The sequence below is a fragment of the Schistocerca serialis genome, chromosome 5 (genome assembly GCF_023864345.2).
Source record: "Schistocerca serialis cubense isolate TAMUIC-IGC-003099 chromosome 5, iqSchSeri2.2, whole genome shotgun sequence".
NCBI classification, from domain to species: Eukaryota; Metazoa; Arthropoda; class Insecta; order Orthoptera; family Acrididae; genus Schistocerca; species Schistocerca serialis.
The window spans coordinates 72448805-72460533 of NC_064642.1; positions in this window are offsets into that span (position 1 = coordinate 72448805).

The following is an 11729-nucleotide window of genomic DNA, read 5'->3' on the forward strand; positions in this document are numbered from 1 at the left end:
CCAGGAGCAGATACAGTTTCAGACAGTGATTTAATAATGATGAAGAGTAGGATTAGGAGAATCATCAGGAAGAGTCAGCATAGTAGGAAATGGGATACTGAAGTCCTGAGGAATGATTATGTAAGTTTGAAGTTCTCTGCAGCAATAGTGAAAACCACAGTACGCAATAAAATTGAAGAGGGATGGATATACCAAAAATATCAATCACAAAAGTTGGAGAGACAACGTACAAGATACAAGGAAGGTGACAGCAAAGAAACTTGAGCAAAAATACTTTAGTTGATCAACAAAAGAAGTAAGTGCAAAATGCTCAGCAGTACTTTCAGGCTAGTGTCCAAATTATCGTGCCCGTACTGTAGCTAATCTACTGGGGGCCACTAATTTATGTGGGTTACCTACTGATAATATGATAGATACACATTTGTTCTGAGTTGCCACCACACAATATTAGTATTTAATCTTGAGCAAAAACGTTTGACAACCAGCATTCTAGACCATCCTTTCATTGCCTACAGAAATACGACATGGAACAACTGAAAAGTCTAGACTGAATCACACAACAGTAGGACTTATGGAGCTATACTATAAAGTGAGTTCACACAGCAGAAATGCACTAAAATTTACATAAACATTCACAATAGGCTAATCAATACAGTTAAATAAGCAGATACTATAGATTTCTTCGCAGAAGTGCCTGATAACAAAGACTGAACTAAACGTTGTGTATAAACAGAAACTGCTGCTGCCTCTGACACATCAGCTCAGTTCTGTGGTTGCAGTGCTAATGATAGTGATATAAGAGTTGTCATTTTAATAACATGCAAATAAATGGCACAAATATACTGACAAACAGATGCTTTTATGAGGATAGTACACGTAGTTGGCTGTGGCCTTGATGATAAAACATCCCACCATTTACTTGAACTGGTTTGGGAAAACTACAGAAAACCTAAATTAGGAGATCTGGCCAAAGCAAACTCCATCCTCTCTGGCATGGGATAAGCGTCTTAACAACTGCTGTGACTCATTCTGCTGGTCCCTACTGAACAATGTTCTTTTGTTCATTCATTAGCAAAAGATAATTTATAACATAAAATATAGTTTTGTACTCTTTCTGTGTTCCTTTGCATCTCTCTACGCTATTAATGTACACACTACAGTCACTGATGACTCCAGGACCACAGAAATACCACTATGCCTCTTGCACTCCTTGCAGTATGTTCAGAAAACTGACTCCAGGGCCAAAGACAGGATACTATGTCCCATGCACATTTCCATGTTTTTCTTTCAGAACACCTGATAAACTGAGTGAACATATTGAGCTCAGAACAATGACAAGACAATATTGTGCACTATAGATGTCAGGCTCATGATTTTCTCGCAAAAAACATTATGTAGTGTCCATGTATTTTGATGTGACAGCTTTCTCTAAGTTATCCTCAGTTGTTTAGTATGTAAAACTTTTGAAGTAAGTTTTAACATATGTATTTTAGTAATCTTTTCAATTTCCTTGGGCAGTTATTTGTGTAATTTTATACCCTGATAGAACACATTGTTTTGGGGTTCTTTGTTTTTTGTTTTTCCGTCAGAAAAAGTAAGTTAAGACTGGCTTTTTCTCCTTAATTATGTATACAACTATTAGCAAAATACTAATATTTACCCTAATATGTACAACAGTTTTGTAGATGTACTTACATAGTGCAGTAAGGATACCAAGTATTTAAATAATTATGTACAGTTGGCCTGAATATTAATTTTAGTTGTTATTTATAGAGCTCTTTACTGTAATTTGAAGTTTTGTGCTTTTGATCCACAGAAAAGATTACCATAGCCAATAATTGAGTCTACATAGCTTCTACCATAGATACTGGTTCATATGAATAATAATAATAATTTCATTGACATTAGGCCATTACAATATTAGACAACATCATACTCATAGTATAACATAATAATTAATAATTTAAAAGAATCAACAGGGTAACTGTAGGCAACTTCACACTGACCATCATATCACATCACATCCCATCCCATCAAAACGTTCTGCAATGCATTTCAAATAGCGGCATCCACATTGACTATCCCATCCCGTCACCTCACATCACAGCACCATCAAGGTTTCCTGGGAAGAAAGTTTTGATGGTTGACATCATCTGTCTGTTGTTTATCATGGGACCCACAAACTCATTTCCTACCAATAAAGGGCTATGCACAGATCTCCATATTTCATTTCATCGTTGTTTTCATGTTAGATATCAATTGTTTGTTGTTCTTATTTGTTATAAATAGTTTCATTCCGTTACTTATTTTTCTTAAAATTTATAATAAATCACAAAAGATTAATTGAAGCAGTGAGGCTGAAGTATGAACTGTACAGCATGAGTGCATTTAATTAATTTGCCTCTACTACATTTAAAAAGTAGATTTTTATACATACTGTTACTGTATTTAATGTATAAAAACCCACTTTTTAAACGTAGTAGAGGCAAATAATTAAATGCGCTCATGCTGTACAGTTACTGTTACTGTATTTAATCCCCCCCCCCCCCATGAACCATGGACCTTGCCGTTGGTGGGGAGCGGGCGCGGCTCGTGGTTTCTATACGGGGGAAGGCTGTGGCATTTATTGATCAGAGCCAACATAGACCTCGGGTTACGCTACAGATTAGTCTGACGTAAACAACTAAGAATTCAGGGGGAGGGGGTGGGCAGATCACGCTCTACCCATAATTTTACGTACTGTATCTTCTATAATCAGGTATTAAATATCATTAGAAGCTAACTTCGTGTTAAAATCTTTGGTTAGTGTTTTTATACGTCATTATTGCATTTTCTGACACTTTGCAGCAAATCATATGAAAAGACGCGTTTCGGAGAGATCTTTAATGCGGGTCTGGAAGCACCAAGTTCTTTCACTTTCATCCTATGGCCGTGTTCCAAGTTTTTACCTATTAATTTGCACACTGAATTCATATTGCGCTTGTTTCACACTCGCGGTATGTTGCAGGTATTCACCAGCAAGTAAAACTCACTAAAATCCTGCAAAATATACTCCGAAAAAGAAACTTGCTAATATCACACGGTATCAACAAAAGCAGTCAGCATCAGCAAGCAAGGAAGGTAAAGTAACGGGACAAATTTCGCGCGTTTTGTCCTCTAACCACTTATGAAACTCTCGCTAGATGGCAGTACTGGTACGTTACTGTAGTGTAGTGCACTCTGGCGGGATATTTGCAAACTTATTCTAAATGTGGATAAAATAGCCAATAGCAGAAACAAAACAACTATGTAAAACATTATCAAAACAATAATACTAAATGTCGATTAATGACGCATCGAAGCGTAGTAGAGATATGCAGAGACAGAGATTGGATAGCGAAGTTTCGGCCACTCTACATTCCTTTATTACATAGATAGTGGAACCTGAAAAATATGTGGTGGTTAGTACGACACCCTTAGGCTGCAAGCTCTGAGCCTTCGGGTCGCCCATAAAGAGCAGTACTTTGTAGAAGCCACGCCCCCAAACCGCTACTACATGCAGCTTACGGACGTTTCAAGGCGCAGCCTAAACACTACTAACCATTCGGAAAACATCTATCGATACAAACAGTTCCAAAAATGTTGACCGTCGTTATTTTAATCGGAACGGGAAATATGCGAAATTCGTCCTGATAATTTAAATTATGTAATACGTTCTTGCGAAATTTACTTTAACATATATTTTGGGGCGGCTCCGCCTCAGAGCCTTTAATTACGAGCCGCGCATGGTGGGGAGGCTTGCGTGGCTCAATGTCAAAGATAGCCGTACCGTAGCTGCAACCACAACGGAGGGGTATATGTTGAGAGGCCAGACAAACGTGTGGTTCCTGCTGAGGGGCAGCAGCCTTTTCAGTAGTTGCAGGGGCAACAGTCTGGATGATTGACTGATCTGGCGCTGTAACACTAACCAAAAGGGCCTTGCTGTTGTGGTACTGCGAATAGCTGAAAGCAAGGGGAAACTACAGCTGTAATTTTTCCCGAGGGCATGCAGCTTTACTGTATGATTAAATGATGATGGCGTCCTCTTAGGTAAAATATTCTGGAGGTAAAATTGTCCCCCGTTTGGATCTCTGGGCGGGGACTACTCAAGATGATATCGTTATCAGGAGAAAGAAAACTGGCGTTCTACGGATCAGACCGTGGAATGTCAGATCCCTTAATCGGGCAGGTAGGTTAGAAAATTTAAAAAGGGAAATGGATAGGTTAAAGTTAGATATAGTGGGAATTAGTGAAGTTCGGTGGCGGGAGGAGCAAGACTTTTGGTCAGGTGAATACAGGGTTATAAATACAAAAGCAAATAGGGGTAATGCAGGAGTAGGTTTAATAATGAAAAAAATAGGAGTGCAGGTGAGCTACTACAAACAGCATAGTGAATGCATTATTGTGGCCAAGATAGACCCGAAGCCCACGCCTACTACAGTAGTACCAGTTTATATGCCAACTAGCTCTATAGATGATGATGAAATTGATGAAATGTATGATTAGATAAAAGAAATTATTCAGGTAGTGAAGGGAGACGAAAATTTAATAGTCATGGGTGACTGGAATTCGACAGTAGGAAAAGGAAGACAAGGAAACATAGTAGGTGAATATGGATTGGGGCTAAGAAATGAAAGAGGAAGCCGCCTGGTAGAATTTTGCACAGAGCATAACTTAATCATAGCTAACACTTGGTTCAAGAATCATGAAAGAAGGTTGTATACATGGAAGAACCCTGGAGATACTAGAAGGTTTCAGATAGATCATATAATGGTAAGACAGAGATTTAGGAACCAGGTTTTAAATTGTAAGACATTTCCAGAGGCAGATGTTGACTCTGACCACAATCTATTGGTTATGAACTGTAGATTAAAACTGAAGAAACTGCAAAAAGGTGGGAATTTAAGGAGATGGGACCTGGATAAACTGAAAGAACCAGAGGTTGCACAGAGTTTCAGGGAGAGCATAAGGGAACAATTGACAGGAATAGGGGAAAGAAATACAATAGAAGAGGAATGGGTACCTTTGAGGAATGAAATAGTGAAGGCAGCAGAGGATCAAGTAGGTAAAAAGGCGAGGGCTAGTAGAAATCTTTGGGTAACAGAGGAGATACTGAATTTAATTGATGAAAGGAGAAAATACAAAAATGCAGTAAGTGAAGCAGGCAAAAAGGGATACAAACGTCTCAAAAATGAGATCGACAGGAAGTGCAAAATGGCTAAGCAGGGATGACTAGAGGACAAATGTAAGGATGTAGAGGCTTATTTTACGAGAGGTACAGGAAAATTAAAGAGACCTTTGGAGAAAAGAGAACCACTTGCATGAATATCAAGAGCTCCGATGGAAACACAGTTCTAAGCAAAGAAGGGAAGCAGAAAGGTGGAAGGAGTATATAGAGGGTCTATACAGGGGCGATATTCTTGAGGACAATATTATGGAAATGGAAGAGGATGTAGATGAAGATGAAATGGGAGATATGATACTGCGTGAAGAGTTTGACAGAGCACTGAGAGACCTGAGTCGAAACAAGGCCCCAGGAGTAGACAACATTCCATTAGAACTACTGCCAGCCTTGGGAGAGCCAGTTCTGACATAACTCTACCATCTGGTGAGCAAGACGTATGAGACAGGCGAAGTACCCTCAGACTTCAAGAAGAATATAATAATTCCAATCCCAAAGAAAGCAGGTGTTGACAAATGTGAAAATTACCGAACTATCAGTTTAATAAGTCACAGCTGCAAAATACTAACACGAATTCTTTACAGACGAATGGAGAAACTAGTAGAAGCCGACCTCGGGAAAGATCAGTTTGGATTCCGTAGAAATGTTGGAACACGTGAGGCAATACTGACCTTACGACTTATCTTAGAAGAAAGATTATGGAAAAGCAAACCTACGTTTGTAGCATTTGTAGACTTAGAGAAACCTTTTGTCAATGTTGACTGGAATACTCTCTTTCAAATTCTGAAGGTGGCAGGGGTAAAATACAGGGAGCAAAAGGCTATTTACAATTTGTACAGAAACCAGATGGCAGTTATAAGAGTCGAGGGGCATGAAAGGGAAGCAGTGGTTGGGAAGGGAGTGAGACAAGGTTGTAGCCTCTCCCCGATGTTATTCAATCTGTATATTGGGCAAGCAGTAAAGGAAACAAAAGAAAAATTTGGAGAAGGTATTAAAATCCAGGGAGAAGATAGAAAAACTTTGAGGTTCGCCGATGACATTGTAATTCTGTCAGAGACAGCAAAAGACATGGAAGAGCAGCTGAACGGAATGGACAGTGTCTTGAAAGGAGGGTATAAGATGAACATCAACAAAAGCAAAACGAGGATAATGGAATGTAGTCGAATTAAGTCAGGTGATGGTTAGGGAATTAGATTAGGAAATGAGACACTTACAGTAGTAAAGGGGTTTTGCTATTTGGGGAGCAAAATAACTGATGATCGTCGAAGTAGAGAGGATATAAAATGTAGACTGGCAATGGCAAGGAAAACGTTTCTGAAGAAGAGAAATTTGTTAACATCGAGTATAGAGAATAGAAGCTTTCGAAGTGTGGTGCTACAGAAGAATGCTGAAGGTTAGATGGGCAGATCACATAACTAATGAGGAGGTATTGAATAGAATAGGGGATAAGAGAAATTTGTGGCACAACTTGACTAGAGGAAGGGATCGGTTGGTAGGGCATATTCTGAGGCATCAAGGGATCACCAATTTAGTACTGGAGGGCAGCGTGGAGGTAAAAATCGTAGAGGGAGACCAAGAGATGAATTCACTAAGTAGATTCAGAAGGTTGTAGGCTGCAGTAGAGACTGGGAGATGAAGAAGCTTGCACAGGATAGAGTAGCATGGAGAGCTGCGTCAAACCAGTCTCAGGACTGAAGACCACAACAACAACAACTGTATTTAATATTTTAGAATGAAATGGATTGCAATATAACTGCAACTTGTGAAGTGAAAAAAGTATGCAGGTAGAATTAGACTGATTGACAGGAGGAATTTATAATGTTGTCAAGCATCTGTAGAGTCTTATGTGGAAATGTACTGAAATCTTCAGATACTACAGATTGTTTGTCTAAACATGTGTTTGTGGCAGGCTTATTTATTGTTTAGTAGCATTCTGGAATGTGTGTGAAACAGTTTTGCAAGTGTCAGTGACAACATTTATCTAACCCCAATACAAATGAGGCGTTTGATCTACAAAATGCCAAACACAAGATGTAAAGAAAACCTACAAACCTTGAAGGGAAAGGTTTTTAGGGATATACGGCTATTGCACAAAAAATTGCACTGGACTAGCAGCTAAATTTAAACTTAAGCCAATTTTCCACAGAATGTGATGGCAGCTTGTAACAGTGTTCCGTTTCATAATTTTTGGTGTAATTTGATGTAACAAATGGAAAAGCTGATGCTTCGACTTTCTAAAATATAGAATACAGATTTCTTTTCCTCCAGCTCCTGTGTAAAATTCCCCTTCTGTCCCATGTAATGAGATTTTTCGTACGCACACTCTTTTTTGTGTTGTTTTGCATTTCTGTGTTCCTATTCTAATTTACAAGCTATCCCTGAAAGATGCAAATCATTTGGGGCCAATAAATATAATTTCATACAAATGTGCACTCTAGCTTTCACATATATAAGATACAAAGTTGTGTTACTGCACTTTGTGGCTTAAGTCATATCTAGATGACAGAAGGCAAAAGGTAGTATTGAACAATTCTGAAATGGCACCTGCCTGCTCTGACTGGGGCATAGTAAAATGTGGAGTACCACAGGGCTCTGTGCTTGGTGCCTTACTTTTCCTCATCGTTATAAATGATCTGCCATGCCATACGACAAAAAGCTGATATCATAATGATAATAATTAACAAAACACTCAGCTGCAATCTAGAGAACACTGAACTACTGTATTCAAAGAATACAGAGACTGGTTCACCTCAAATGGTCTGTCACTCAATGTTAACAAGACTCAATTCATTCAGTTTCTAACAGAAAATGAAAGTAGGAAAATATTGAAATAAAATATATTCACAAAGAAATATTGAGAGTTGAGTTATCCAAATTCCTGGGATTACACATAAACAACAATCTAAACTGGTCAGTTCACATCAATGACTTATGTAAAAGACTGAATTCAGCAGTATTTGCCATTCGCTCAATTTCATCTCTTTGTGACTTGGAAACAATTAAAGCTGCATACCTAAGATATTGTCATTCACTTATGACATATAGCATCATATTTTGTCACATAAAAACTGTATTGTACAGAAAAGAGTCATCAGAATTATGGCTGGAGTGCACCACAGATGCTCTTGCAGAAACTTATTCAAACAGTTTGGGATCCTCACCTGTGATCTCAGTTAATTTTTTCACTAATGTACTTTGTGAGCAATAATCATACCATTACAAAACAAACAGTGAATATTGTGATCATGATACAAGAAGTAAACATAATATTCGCAAAGATATAAAAAAATCTCCGCATTGTACAGAAAGGAGTACGTTATTCAACCATAAAGGTATAAAGAGGGGACCAAAATCCACTTTTTAAAAGTCCATAACTGGCAAACTAACTGACGGAGTTGTCACATCTTTGGTAGTGTAATAGTTTGTAGTTCTGGCAGTCGCCACACAAGCATTGTATTGAGTTATTTTGTTTTGTCAGATGACAGTCGCCAGATAGTCCATGTTTTGTTCTTAGTTGCAGCTAGTAACTCTAGTAATAATGGCTGGCGCAAAGCTTACATTCTATGAAAGGAAGTCAGTTTTGAAGTGGTATTTCAAGTATGAAAACATTAATGAGGTTCAACGGCAATGGCGAAATGTGTATCAAACAGAGCCACCGACACGTTTAACGAGTCGTTGCATTCGTGACAAATTTGAAGCCAAAGGCTGTGTTAAAGATGTACACAACCAACGATCTGGACGACCTGTAACAGTAACAAGTCCAGCTAACTCTCATCGTGTGTTACAACAATTCACTCACTCACCACAGATGTCTGTGAGACAGTGTGCCCATGAAACTGGAGTGAGTCACTCAAGTGTTCAGCGAATTTTGAAGACAGCAAAGTGGAAGTGCTACATCCCACGATTGCTACACGCTATGAACGAGGACGAGCCAGATCATAGAATGAAGCACTGTGAGTGGTTTACTAACATGGTATGCAACGATGAAGAGTTTGCAGAGATGATTGTGTGGTCTGATGAGGCACAGTTCAAACTCAATGGTACAGTAAATCGCCACAATCGCATCTACTGGGCCGCCGAAAATCCGAACGTCCATATAGACAAAGCCGTAAATTTGCCAGGAGTAAATGTGTGGTGTGGGTTGTCTGACTGGGACTTGATTGGGCCATTCTTCTTTGACGGCACAGTTATCAGTGAGATGAACCTTCAGAAGCTTCAGACATCCATTTTACCTGCCATCCAAGACTTCTATGGAGACGAGAAAGTTTACTTTCAACAAGATGGTGCCCCAGCCTACTACCAAAATCGTGTTAGTGCGCATCTTGACGAAAATCTACCAGAAAGATGGATAGGCCGTAGAGGTGCTATGGAGTATCCACCACGTTCCCCAGGCCTAACTCCTCTGGACTTTTACCTGTGGGGAACACTAAAGGACGTCGTTTATCGACAAAAGCCACACACATTGGATGAACTTCGATAATCCATCGTACATTCATGTGCAAATATCCAACTGAACACGTTGCAGTCAGTAGTTCATGCCGCAGTTTGGTGACATCATTTGTGTGTGGATGTTAATGGTGACCATTTCGAACACCTACAGTGATATCTTTAGGTTGGGCTTTAAGCTACACTTTCAACAAAAATGAGACAACTCCGTCAATTAGTTTGCAAGTTATGGACTTTTAAACAGTGAATACTTTTTTTTTGAACCCCTCTGTACAATCAATTTCCGTTTCATGTTAAATAAGCCACAGGGGATAGGACTAAATTCAAAAAACAGCTGAAACTTTTTCTTTTGAACAGCTCTTTCTATTCTTTACACGAATTTTTTGTCAATGTGTGACAGTTAATACAATGTGTTTCATTTTAAGCCTATAGGAACTGATTATGTACCTCTGGCATATCAATTGATGACAGAATGCGATTTATATGTATTAGAATATAAGGCTTATAATATGTTTGTGTAATCATTATTACTACTATAATCTGTACTGCTGTTTAAACACTTGAAACTCATGTATCTGTTTATGATTTAGTTTGCAAGCCTCATCGCCATTTAGATATGGTTATTACTGTAATAATCTGATATGTTCTACATCCTAGCGATACACTCGTATCAAGGATCCATGAAACACGAAAATGAATAAATAAACGTGACGTGACGGGCAATGTCAATGCACCTTGACATTATAATGCCATGACATGACAGTGCCATGACGGCCAGTGTGAATTGTCCTCAATGTTACAGGAGTATATTACAGTTGATAAATTCGTTTATGTAGTAGAACGAGTGGGTAGCTAACCACAAAGATTTACAGTGTGCCTTATATGGAGAATCAGTAATTCCCCTAACAGCTTTATTCTGCAGCATTAAGGCATCATTCACACAACTATAGTTTTCTCATAAAATTATACCATATGATATTAAACTTGGGAAAAGTTAAAAATAGGACTTTCTAACATTTTTGGTACACAGTGAATAAGTCGACTTAACAAATAAATTACTCTTCATAATTTACTACTAATATGAGGGTGGTTTGAAAAGTTCTCAGAATGGAATAGAAAAAAAGTACTTACATCACTGAAACTTTTTTATTTATCAACGTTGTCTCCTTGTAGATTAATGCACTTGATCGAACAATGTTACAGTGCCTCGATCCCATATCGAAAATGAGTTTCCTCCAGGCCTGCAAAATAGTTGTCAACTCCGGCTATCAATTCTTCGTTTGAAGTGAATCTTCGTCCACCAAGAAAAATTTTCAGTTTTGGGAAGAGATGGAAGTCTGACAGGGCCATATCAGGTGATTAAGATGGGTGTGGCAACAACTCATACCTTAGTTCATGTATTTTTGCCATGGCGATGGTACATGTTTTTGATCCAGTGTCAAGAGTCGGGGCACCCATCTTGCAGATAATTTTTTCATTTCTAATTCTTCAGTTAAAATGTGATAATCCCGTTCAGATGACATCTGGCAAGCGTGAGAAATTTCACGCACTTTCAATCGGCGATCCTCCATGACCATTTTTTGCACTTTTGCAATGATTTCTGGAGTAGTGACACATCTTGGCCGACCACTGCGTGGATCATGATCTATGCTCTCCCGACCAAATTTAAATTCATTTGTCCATTAGGTAACAGTTGAATATGAAGGAGCAGAGTCCCCCAGTGTATTCTGGAACTAGACATGAATGTCCTTTGCTTGCATACCTTTCTTTATGAAGTACTTCATCATTGTTCGAATCTCGATTTTTACCATCTTCACTAATCACTACGCGGGAACAACAACAGAGCCACGTCACCGTCCCAGTTCTCTTCCAAGAGCACTGACGTGTCACGTGTTTACAGGTAACAGTCCAATGAATATCACATGAACAACTAGTTGCGCCAGCGCTGACCTCTCGTGGTGATTCCGAGAACTTTTCAAACCACCCTCGTATATTGTACACGTTTTGACCTCAAGACAATTGAATAGAATAACTTGGATCATCTGACAGTCTTTTATACTTAAGACCATGCGATATATTTTCA